Source organism: Bombina bombina, chromosome 1 (assembly GCF_027579735.1).
Source record: "Bombina bombina isolate aBomBom1 chromosome 1, aBomBom1.pri, whole genome shotgun sequence".
Lineage (NCBI taxonomy): Eukaryota > Metazoa > Chordata > Amphibia > Anura > Bombinatoridae > Bombina > Bombina bombina.
Genome location: NC_069499.1, coordinates 607,919,230 through 607,931,233, shown reverse-complemented (window position 1 = coordinate 607,931,233; position 12,004 = coordinate 607,919,230).

The window sequence follows — 12,004 nt, the reverse complement described above, 5'->3', positions numbered from 1 at the left end:
ACAGAAATACACAGAGAACTCTGAATACACGTTACACAGGGAATCCTGCACAGAAATACACAGATAGCTGTGCATACATGTTACACAGGGAATCCTGCACAGAAATACACAGGGAGCCCTCAATGTATGTTACACAGGGAATCCGGCACAGAAATACACAGAGAGCTGTGCATACACGTTACACAGGGAATCCTGCACAGAAATACAGAGAGCAGTGCATACATGTTACACAGGGAATCCTGCACAGAAATACAGAGAGCAGTGCATACATGTTACACAGGGAATCCTGCACAGAAATACACAGATAGCTGTGCATACACGTTACACAGGAAATCCTGCACAGAAATACACAGAGAGCTGTGCATGCACTTTACACAGGGAATCCTGCACAGAAATACACAGAGAGCTGTGCATACATGTTACACAGAGAATCCTGCACAGAAATACAGAGAGCTGTGCATACATGTTACACAGGGAATCCTGCACAGAAATACAGAGAGCAGTGCATACACGTTACACAGGGAATCCGGCACAGAAATACTCAGACAGCTGTGCATACATGTTACACAGGGAATCCGGCACAGAAATACACAGAGAGCTGTGTATACATGTTACACAGGGAATCCTGCACAGAAATACACAGAGAGCTGTGCATACATGTTACACAGGGAATCCTGCACAGAAATACACAGAGAGCTGTGTATACATGTTACACAGGGAATCCTGCACAGAAATACACAGAGAGCTGTGCATACATGTTACACAGGGAATCCTGCACAGAAATACACAGAGAGCTGTGTATACATGTTACACAGGGAATCCTGCACAGAAATACACAGAGAGCTGTGCATACATATTACACAGGGAATCCTGCACATACTGTACACAGTGAGCTATACACATAGGATACACAGAACATTCTGCATATAATACTGACAGGATGCCCTGACTATACACAGACAGTTGTACACACGGCATACACAGGGCATTCTGCACCAACTGTACACAGAGAGCTGTACACACAAGATACACAGAGAATTCTGCATAGAATATACACAGGAAGCTTTACTGACAAGATACACAGAAAGCTGCACACACACATACATAGGCCATTCTGCACAAACTGTACACAGATAGCTGTACATATAACATGCACAGGGTATTCTGTCATATACACAGGGCATTCTGCACAGGCTTTACACACAAAGCATACACAGGGCATTGTACACAGAAAGCTACTCACAGCATACACAGGGCATTGTACACAGAAAGCTACTCACAGCATACACAGGGCATTGTACACAGAAAGCTACACACAGCATACACAGGGCATTGTACACAGAAAGCTACTCACAGCATACACAGGGCATTGTACACAGAAAGCTACACACAGCATACACAGGGCATTGTACACAGAAAGCTACACACAGCATACACAGGGCATTGTACACAGAAAGCTACACACAGCACACACAGGGCATTGTACACAGAAAGCTACACACAGCATACACAGGGCATTGTACACAGAAAGCTACACACAGCATACACAGGGCATTGTACACAGAAAGCTACACACAGCATACACAGGGCATTGTACACAGAAAGCTATACACAGGGCATTGTACACAGAAAGCTACACACAGCATACACAGGGCATTGTACACAGAAAGCTACACACAGCATACACAGGGCATTGCACACAGAAAGCTACACACAGCATACACAGGGCATTGTACACAGAAAGCTATACACAGGGCACTGTACACAGGCTGTACACAGAAAGCTACACACAGCATACACAGGGCATTTTACACAGGCTGTACACAGAAAGCTGCATACACAGGGCATTGTACGCGGGCTGTACACAGAAAGCTACACACAGCATACACAGGGCATTGTACACAGGCTGTACACAGAAAGCTACACACAGCATACACAGGGCATTGTACATAGAAAGCTACACAGAGCATTGTACACAGGCGGTAAACAGAAAGCTACACAGGGCATTGAACACAGGCAGTACACAGAAAGCAACACACAGCATACAAAAGGCATTTTGCTGTACATCATACGCAGGGCTTTCTGCACAAACTGTACACACCGCTTACATTGAACATAATGTACAGAATGTACACAGGGAGAGGTGCACACATGATGGGCATTTTGCACAAGGCATTGCAGTAAGGATATGAGGGTTTTATGCACAGCGAGCTGCACACACATGATACACAATGAATTCTGTACAGGGAGCTACACACACAGGACATTCTGCACAGAGAGCTGCGCACACAGGATACATAGGACATTCTGCACAGAGAGCTGTACACACAGGATACACAGGACATTCTGCACAGAGAGCTGCGCACACAGGATACACAGGGCATTCTGCACAGAGAGCTGCGCACACAGGATACATAGGACATTCTGCACAGAGAGCTGCACACACAGGATACACAGGGCATTCTGCATAAGAAGCTGCACATACAGGATACACAGTTCATTCTGCACAGAGAGCTGCAGATACAGGATACACAGGGCATAAAGCACACAGCTGCACCCACAGGATATACAGGGCATTCTTTACAGAGAGCTGCACACACAGGATGCACAGGACATTCTGCATAAGGAGCTGCACATACAGGATACACAGGGCATTCTGCACAGAGAGCTGCACACACAGGATGCACAGGACATTCTGCATAAGGAGCTGCACATACAGGATACACAGGGCATTCTGCACAGAGAGCTGCACACACAGGATACACAGGACATTCTGCATAAGGAGCTGCACACACAGGATACACAGGACATTCTGCACAGAGAGCTGCACACACAGGATACACAGGACATTCTGCATAAGGAGCTGCACACACAGGATACACAGGACATTCTGCACAGAGAGCTGCACACACAGGATACACAGGGCATAACGCACAGAGAGCTGCACACACAGGATACACAGGGCATAAAGCACATAGAGCTGCACATACAGGATAAATGAGACATTCTGCATGGAGAGCTGCACACACAGGATGCTACACATACAGGAAACACAGGGAATTCTGCACAGACTGTACGCAGACAGCTGTACAAACAGAATACACAAGCCATTCTGAACAGACTGTAAACAGAGAGCTGTACACACAGCATACAAAGGAAATTCTGCACAGACTGTACACAGAGAGCTGTACACACATCATACACAGGACATTGCACACAGAAAGCTGTACACAAAGCATACACAGGACATTCTGCACGGACTGTACACAGAGAGCTGTGCATACAGGATAAATGAGACATTCTGCATGGAGAGCTGCACACACAGGATGCTACACATAAAGGAAACACAGGAAATTCTGTACAGACTGTACACAGACAGCTGTACACACAAGCCATTCTGTACTCACAGCATACACAGGGCCTGCTGCACAGACTGTACACAGAGAGCTGTACACACCTCATACACGGGACATTGTACACATAATGTACACATAGAGCTGCACACACAGCATACACAGGACATTCTGCACAGAATGTACATAGTGCTTTACACACAGCATACACAGGACATTCTGCACAGAATGTACATAGTGCTTTACACACAGCATACACAGGACATTCTGCACAGACTGTACACAGAAAACTGTACACACAGCATACACAGGACATTCTGCACATGCTGTACGAACAGCATACACAGGACATTGTGCACAGAGAGCTTTACACACAGCATACACAGGACATTCTACACATGCTGTACGCACAGCATACACAGGACATTGTGCACAGAGAGCTTTACACACAGCATACAGAGGACATTCTGCACAGACTGTACACAGACAGCTATACACACAGCATACCCAGGACATTCTGCACATAATGTACACACAGGGCATTCTGCACAGACTGTATACACAGGACATAAGGGCTAAAACCCCTAAACAGACATTCTTTACCCACAGAAATAAAGAGACCAGACGAGAACTGGAGGTTAAGACCAACATGGTCGCGTTTATTTATAACAATTAAACATGACTACCATTTTAAGTAGTCATCCTCGAACGGTGGCGGCCAATGGAGTCCCTAAAACACAGAAACCCCAAACGGGGAGAGGGCGGGGCCAAAAGGTAAGATTTTCAGGTGGGGGAGCCATCGGTGGCTCCGCCCCTGCGGAACGGCTACAGACACCCTAGGGGCCTGAAAGGTCAGCAGGCCCGCGGGGTGTGGCACCCCTAGGTCACGACCCAGGGACATCACCACACCCATTAGCTCGACCCCCAGCCCCCTCTGGACTCTGCACCAACAAAACAGGCCCCGTCCTCCCGCCACAAGAGACCTTATAACAGAAAAGGACTCTTGCCGCCACCCTAAAGCAGCTTAGCCAATGCCTCCTTAACATCAGTCAAGAATATATCAAGGCCCTCTTCTGTCAGATGCACCCCATCCGGGCGATACAAATGACGCTTATCAGCCGATAAGCCATCGTGGCGCACCACAAAACCTCCCGCAACCATGACCGCCTTCCCCAGCTCTCGGTTAATCTTTTTGCGCACTCTATAAGCTGCCCTCGGGGATGGAAATGAACGCCAGCAAAGCCGCGCCACCAAATTTGACCACCCTAGTTTTAAGCCTGGCAGTAAGGCGTGCAACCACCGCACGTCAGACTTCATAACATTGATTAAGTCCAAAGCCGGAAGCTGCCCCATATCATTACCCCCTAAATGCAAAAGGATAATGTCTGGCTTCCCCCACCGGTGACAAGCGTCCACCAATACTGAAGGCAGCTCTGGCCATGTCATGCCTCTGCGCCCAAGCCATCGCAGCGAAACCCGGGACGGGCGAAAACCCAGCTGTGAACCTCCAGGCACTGCCAGGGCCCTAAGAAAGGCCCAATGCACGTAAGAGTGCCCCACGATCCATAGACGCTTGGGGCGACTCTCCAACCCTGAAAACAAACATAAATTGAATATAAACGACTGTCCTAACTTACGCGCCCCTTTTGTTCCCCCCCCCCTTTTACTACCTGCGCCTCACGCATACTAGCCATTAAGCACCGGGCGCACATAGGATTGATAACGCCTAGATTTCCACCTACCCAGTCTCTTAATTGCCTCCCCCGACCAGCCTAACGCCGCTGCGCTGGTCGCCGCGCCGATCCTAAAAGAATGAGGTGCAATTTTTTCCGCATCTAGCCCAGCTGCTTTTGCCACGCCCTCGAGTACCTTCCTAAATTGAAATCTAGACAGCGAAAGTCCGTCCTTATGGACCAGGAACTGGATAGCTGTCTCAGGGCGCATGGCCATATATGCCCTTGTCAGCGCTACCGGGCAAACTGCTCCGTCTCCCGCCGCCGACAGGGAAAGCCAAGCCCCTCTTCCTTCTTGGTCGGTTTTGGAACGCGACACGAACAGCAACACAGACTGCTCAGATATCCGCACGTGTCTAGCCATTAGCCCAAACCCCACCTTCGTACGAGATGGAGCCACCAATTCCCCTACTCTTAGCGCCCCATAAAAAGCCAACGCAAAGGCGCAACTAAACAATGCAACCTCATATTCTGAGGCACACACTTGAACGAGTCCTGCCACTATAACCCCCAAGCGCAGGGCCATAACAGGCTCCCTCTGATCAGTTCCACGGGGTTTCAATCTACCCCAACCTTTCAGCGACTTTCTAACTAAAAAGGAGCTACCAAAATCATTAAAACCATACAGCTTGTTAAAGAATGACAAGGCTGCAACCTTACCCTGAGCAACCCCAGCAGACACACCCCGCGCACGCAAGCTAAGCAGCCATTCAACTACTAACACCTGTGTACCTTCGGCCGGTGCCTGCCGGCGCAGCTGACAGAAATCCTCCCACTCCTTCCAATGTCTACTGTAGGCCTGCCACGTCTTTGGAGCTAACGAAGCCCGCACCAGAGGAAGAAGTGCCTCTAAAGGCCTGCTATCTGCCAAAGAAAGATCGGACATGGTACACCATCAACATCCGCTGATGGCACTAAACGCCTAAACTGACCCCACTGAAAGCGCGACAAAGCGTCGGCCACCACATTGTTAACCCCTGGCACATGCCTAGCTTCAAACTGCAAATTAAGCTGCATGCATCTCAAAACCAGGTGTCTCAAATAGGACACCACCACTGGAGAAGCTGCTGAAAGCCGGTTCACTGCGTAGACTACGCTAAGGTTGTCTTACCAAAAGAGCACAGAGCGATTCCGCAACTTCGAACCCCACAACTCCACTGCCACCACTATTGGGAATAGCTCCAGCAATGTGAGATTCCGTACTAGACCTGCCTCGACCCACGACACCGGCCAGGGCTCCGCGCTCCAAGCCCCTTCCAAGTACGCCCCGTACCCCGACGCTCCTGCCGCATCTGTAAACAAGTGGAGGGCCTGGCTGGAAACCACTGGCTCTCTCCACAGTAGCACTCCATTAAAGTGCAATAGAAACTTCTCCCACACCGCAAGATCATCCTTCATTACTCTTGTAATGCGAACTCTCCTCCTGCGAGCTAATCCCCCTTGCAGGAGACCCTCTAGCCGCCGGTTAAACACCCTCCCCATGGGTATCACCCGACAGGCAAAATTCAAGAGGCCCAGCAACGATTGAACCTGCGTAAGGGTAAGCTCAGCCACCCCCGCAGCCTCCCGCACTGCCAAAAGCAGACGCGCCACCTTGTCCCTGGGCAAGCGGCACACCCGCTCGACCGTGTCAATCTCAATACCTAGGAACACCAGCCGCGTGCACGGTCTCTCAGTCTTCTCTTCCGCCAGCGGAACCCCAAACTCCCGCAGCAAAGACCGCATAACAGCCATCAGCCTTGCGCATTCCCCAGACCCCTGCCTCCCCACCAACAGGAAATCATCGAGATAATGCGCTATCAGCCCGCCCCCGGCCGCTGTTTCTACTGCCCAGTGCAAAAATGAACTAAACAGTTCAAAATAGGCACACGATATGGAGCAGCCCATGGGAAGGCATTTATCCACATAGAACCCTTCCTCAAAACGAAAACCCATCAACCTGAAGGATTCCTGATGAATAGGAAGGAGGCGAAACGCTGATTCAATATCCAGCTTCGCCAACATCGCCCCAAACCCAGCCCCCCTGACCAAGTCTAAGGCCTCCTCAAAAGACTGATATCTCACCGAGCTGATTGCCGGATCGATAGCGTCATTAACGGACCTCCCTTTAGGGTAGGACAAATGTTGGATCAGCCGAAACTTCCCCGGTTCCTTCTTGGGCACGACCCCCAGAGGGGACACTGCCAATCCCGGAACCGGGGGCACCCGGAAGGGGCCCGCAATCCTTCCCAAAGCCAGCTCCTTGGCCAACTTTTCCTTAACCACCTCGGGAAACTGGTATGCTGATTTAAGATTCCTGTGAGTGGCGGACCCCACCACCACAGATGTAACCGGAATCTTAAACCCGTCCCTGACCCCCATGAGAAGTGTGCCAGCGGCCACCCTATCCGGGTAGGCCGCCAGCCATGGCCCCATGGTGGCCAGGTTCAGAGGCGTGGGAGCCCTTTCCAGCAACCGCGCCCCTTCCTGCGCCCCTGCCAGCTCCCCCATCCCTCTTCCTCTGACATTCAACCCCTGGGTGGGGACCCCCACAGTAAAGGCAGATGTGCCGAAAGGAACAATTCGTTCCCTTGTCGCACTGACGGTCATTAAACCGCCAACATTCCCGCCCTTTCTTCCGAAACCCAGTGGACGATGCCTGCCCAACCCCTTTCTGCACTGCGCCCCCTTGATTCGACTTATCTGCATCCAGACTCGTCCACAGATCCACATCCTTCATCCCAAACGTCAGAATGGGATTCCCCGCCATCTTTCTACGGAACTCAGAGTCATAAGACCTCCAGGCCCCTTCCGGGTACTTCCTAAAAATTTGCTCGATTATGTCTGTATACTTCAAGACATCTAGCGCCCTATCCGGCCACTGCTCAATATAGCAAGACGCCAAGACCTTAAAGCACCGGCGCCACTCATCAAACGTCTCGGGCCGCTTGACGTTTTTGGGGCCCGTACCGTCCTCACTCCTCTCCCTGTCCCTATGAGCCTCCATAGACAGCTCAAAGACGTTAACATACCTGCCTTCCCTAATTTTTGCTACAGTCTTTGGCTTCAGATGTGCATGCAGCGAATGGACAATGCATGGGTAGGTATCCCCATGCACCGCCACCTTCCTGGCTGACACTCCGGCCTCAACTCCCCCATCTAACTGGACACCCCTCAGCCCCCCAGGTGTCCCCTGGGGCGTAACCGGCAACACCCCAGCCACTGCTGGGCTGCAGCTCCTGCCTACGCCTGCCACTGGCATCCCTGACTGAAGCGCAAGCATGCGCCTCATCATCCTGTACATCTTACGCTGCCCTTTACTATTTAGCCCCAAAGCACGCTCCCCGTCTGAGTCTGACTCGCTACTGTCTAACAGTGTAGTGTGTGTAGTGCGTGCCAATGCATGTGGAAGCGCTCCAGGAGCTGTCTCACCTGCACCCGAAATCCCAGATGTCCCCGAATTCCCAGATGGCCCAGGTTGGCCCGAAATCCCAGATGGCCCTGAACTTCCCGATGGCCCAGGCTGACTCCTCGGGGCATCCGATGCTGCCACCGCCACCAACGAGTTCCCAGCAGCAGGAACCCCACTGCCCGCTGACTCCATTGCCCGAACCTGCGAGGGAGACAAAAAAGAGATGGGAGCACCCAGAACACGAGTCCCAACACCACTCACACTTGCCCCCACTCCGGACCCGCTGGCACCCGCAGCCGTCACATCCCTCTGCTGACTACCAGCCATTGAAACCGGCGCCACTGGACCCCCACTGCTTGTGCATCTGCAATGACTGCAAACCCCCCTTTTGCTAACTGCCCCTGGAGGGTCCTGACTTTGTATGCTCTGATATCCATCATAGTGACCCCCAATCCCCCCACTGGGCCCCTGCCCGGTTGCTCTCCCAACCTCCCCAGACCTTCCCCTTGCCTCATGCCTGCTACCACTTGCCCCCTCCCTGAACACCTCTCCTCTGCTACCTCCCGCTAACTTTCGCACTTTGCCGGTACTAGCCTGCTTCCTGCCTTTTCCCCTTAGTAGTAAAGCAGCCCCCCTCACCACCCGCCGTGACCGATCCGCACCTGAACCCTGCCTGGGTGCCCCCACCTCACCTGCAGGCCTTTTCACCGCCGGTGAATCACCTCCCTGCTCCGGACGTCTGCGCGCTAGGACCCTGCGCTCCTGCCCGCTCCTACCCTGGACCTGCCTCTGACGCTCCCTGCCTCTCTGCGCAGCTGCGTCCCCTTTCGCCGCTGGACCGGAAATGACGTCACCCGGAGGACCGGAAGTGACGTCACCCGGAGGACCGGAAGTGACGTCACCCGGAGGACCTGCAGCCCCAAGCACCACCACGCCTCCGCCCGACGCCATCCTTGAGGGCCCAGCATCCGGTGCAGCCTGCGCTATAGTTTGGCGCGAACGCACCTCCCGGCCTTCAACACCACCGGAACCACCACTGACGGCGGCCATGATACCGGGGTTGTCGGCGAAAGTCCTTACCAGCGTGAGGATCGCCGCCAAGGCCTCGGGTGGGAGTAAGTTCAAAACTCCCTCTGGGCTACCAGTCGCCCCACCGCCTCCACCCCCAGCCAAATCCCTTGACCCACCAGGCCTCCCTTCCCCACGCCTAACCTCCGCATCCACACTAGCGCTACCACCCGCCATACAAGCCTGATGAAACAGGGTCTTCCCTGAGAAACGCGTCGCTATTATCTCTATATACAAGGAGATTTGCCATTAAATACACCAAGCTGTAATTTGTTATTGATGGTATTTTTTATCTTTTGTAAAATAAAATACTTGATACTTTTTAAACAAATCTGGTGTTCGTGTGGCATTTCCCTTGCCAGTAACCATAAGGCTGTTTAGCCTTCCTCCCCTCTGAACATTTTTTCCTTTTTGCTGGAATCAATCTAGTGAAGGATTACTGTTGCGAGGATATCCTGACGGGGATCCCTTGGTACAGCTAGCTGGTTTGCTGTTTAAATACCAGCCCGCTCCTACAGGCACAAGAGAGTGCCTTCACGTTTGTGAGTATCCTGTATCTCATCTAACTTGGATATTGTCTGTTTTGATTGATCTACACATGTGGCGCCTCTGTTTCTGTTTTCCTTGCAGTGAAACCTCTTTTTGAAGATACACCCGCCATCGCTGCGCTGCTCCCTGGAGACTCCCCTATAGGCCTCAAACCCTCCCGGCCCCCCACTACCACCCGCTCCCCTGACTGACAAGCAGGGGGGGGAAGCCTGACCTAACCTGCCCTGCCGCAAAGGCCCCTACACCACCTCCTGACTAGAAGGTACAAAATCCGCATCCTCAATACTTATCTGCTCTCTTGCAGGCAACCCTTCCCGCGGAGCATCATCCACACCATCCCTGAACCTGAGAGGAGGAAGAGATGAACGACGCGACCGGTTCATAGCTGCACAGGAAAAAATTTCACCACGACAGCCACCAGGAAAAGAGGGAGAGAAAATGGCCACCGCAGCTTAAATAGGTAAGCTTATTCCCCACCCCTAACATTGCAACAATGTTGCACTACCCAACCTAACACTCATTGCCTGTAGTGGTCAGGCCCTTAATTTGTTTCAGGCTGACAGGCAGCCTTCCACTTTCATTGTACACAGAGAGCTGTATACACAGCATACACAGGAAATTCTGCACAGAATATACACATAGAGCATACACAGGACATTCTGCACAAACTGTACACAGAGTGCTGTACACACAGCACACACTGACACACTGTACACAGAGAGCTGCACACACACATACATAGGCCATTCTGCACAAACTGTACACAGAGAGCTATACACATAACATGCACAGGGTATTCTGCCATATACACAGGGCATTCTGCACATGCTTTACACAGAAAGCTTCACACAGCATACACAGGGCATTGTACACGGGCTGTAAACAGAAAGCTTCACACAGCATACACAGGGCATTGTACACGGGCTGTAAACAGAAAGCTACACACAGCATACACAGGGCATTGTACACAGGCTGTACACAGAAATGTACACACAGCATACACAGGGCAGTGTACACAGCTTCACACAGCATACACAGGGCATTGTACACAGGCTGTACACAGAAAGCTATACACAGGGCATTGTACACAGAAATGTACACACAGCATACACAGGGCATTGTACACAGGCTGTACACAGAAAGCTACACACAGCATACACAAGGCTTTTTGCTGTACATACATCTTACACATGGCTTTCTGCACAAACTGTACACACTGCTTGCGTGGAACATAATGTACAGAATGTACACAGGGAGAGGTGCATGCATGATGGGCATTTTGCACAAGGCGAGACAGGACATTTTGCACAGAATGTACAAATAGAGCTGTACACACAGCGTACACAGAGAGCTGTACACACAGCATACACAGGACATTCTGCACATACTGTACACATAGAGCTGTACACACAGCATACAAAGGACATTCTGCACAGACTGTACACAGAGAGCTGTATACACAGCATATTATACAGGACATTCTGCACAGAATGTACACATAAAGCTGTACACACAGCATACACAGGACATTCTGCACGGACTGTACACAGAGAGCTGTACACACAGCAAACACAGGACATTGTACACAGAGAGCTGTATACACAGCATATTATACAGGACATTGTACACAGAGAGCTGTATACACAGCATATTATACAGGACATTGTACACAGAGAGCTGTATACACAGCATATTATACAGGACATTCTGCACAGAATGTACATATAGAGCTGTACACACAGCAAACACAGGACATTGTACACAGAGAACTGTACACACAACATACAATGGACATTCTGCACATACTGTACACATAGAGCTGTACATACATCATACACAGGGCTTTCTGCACAGACTGAACACACCACTTATGTGGAACATAATGTACAGTATGTACACAGGGAGAGGTG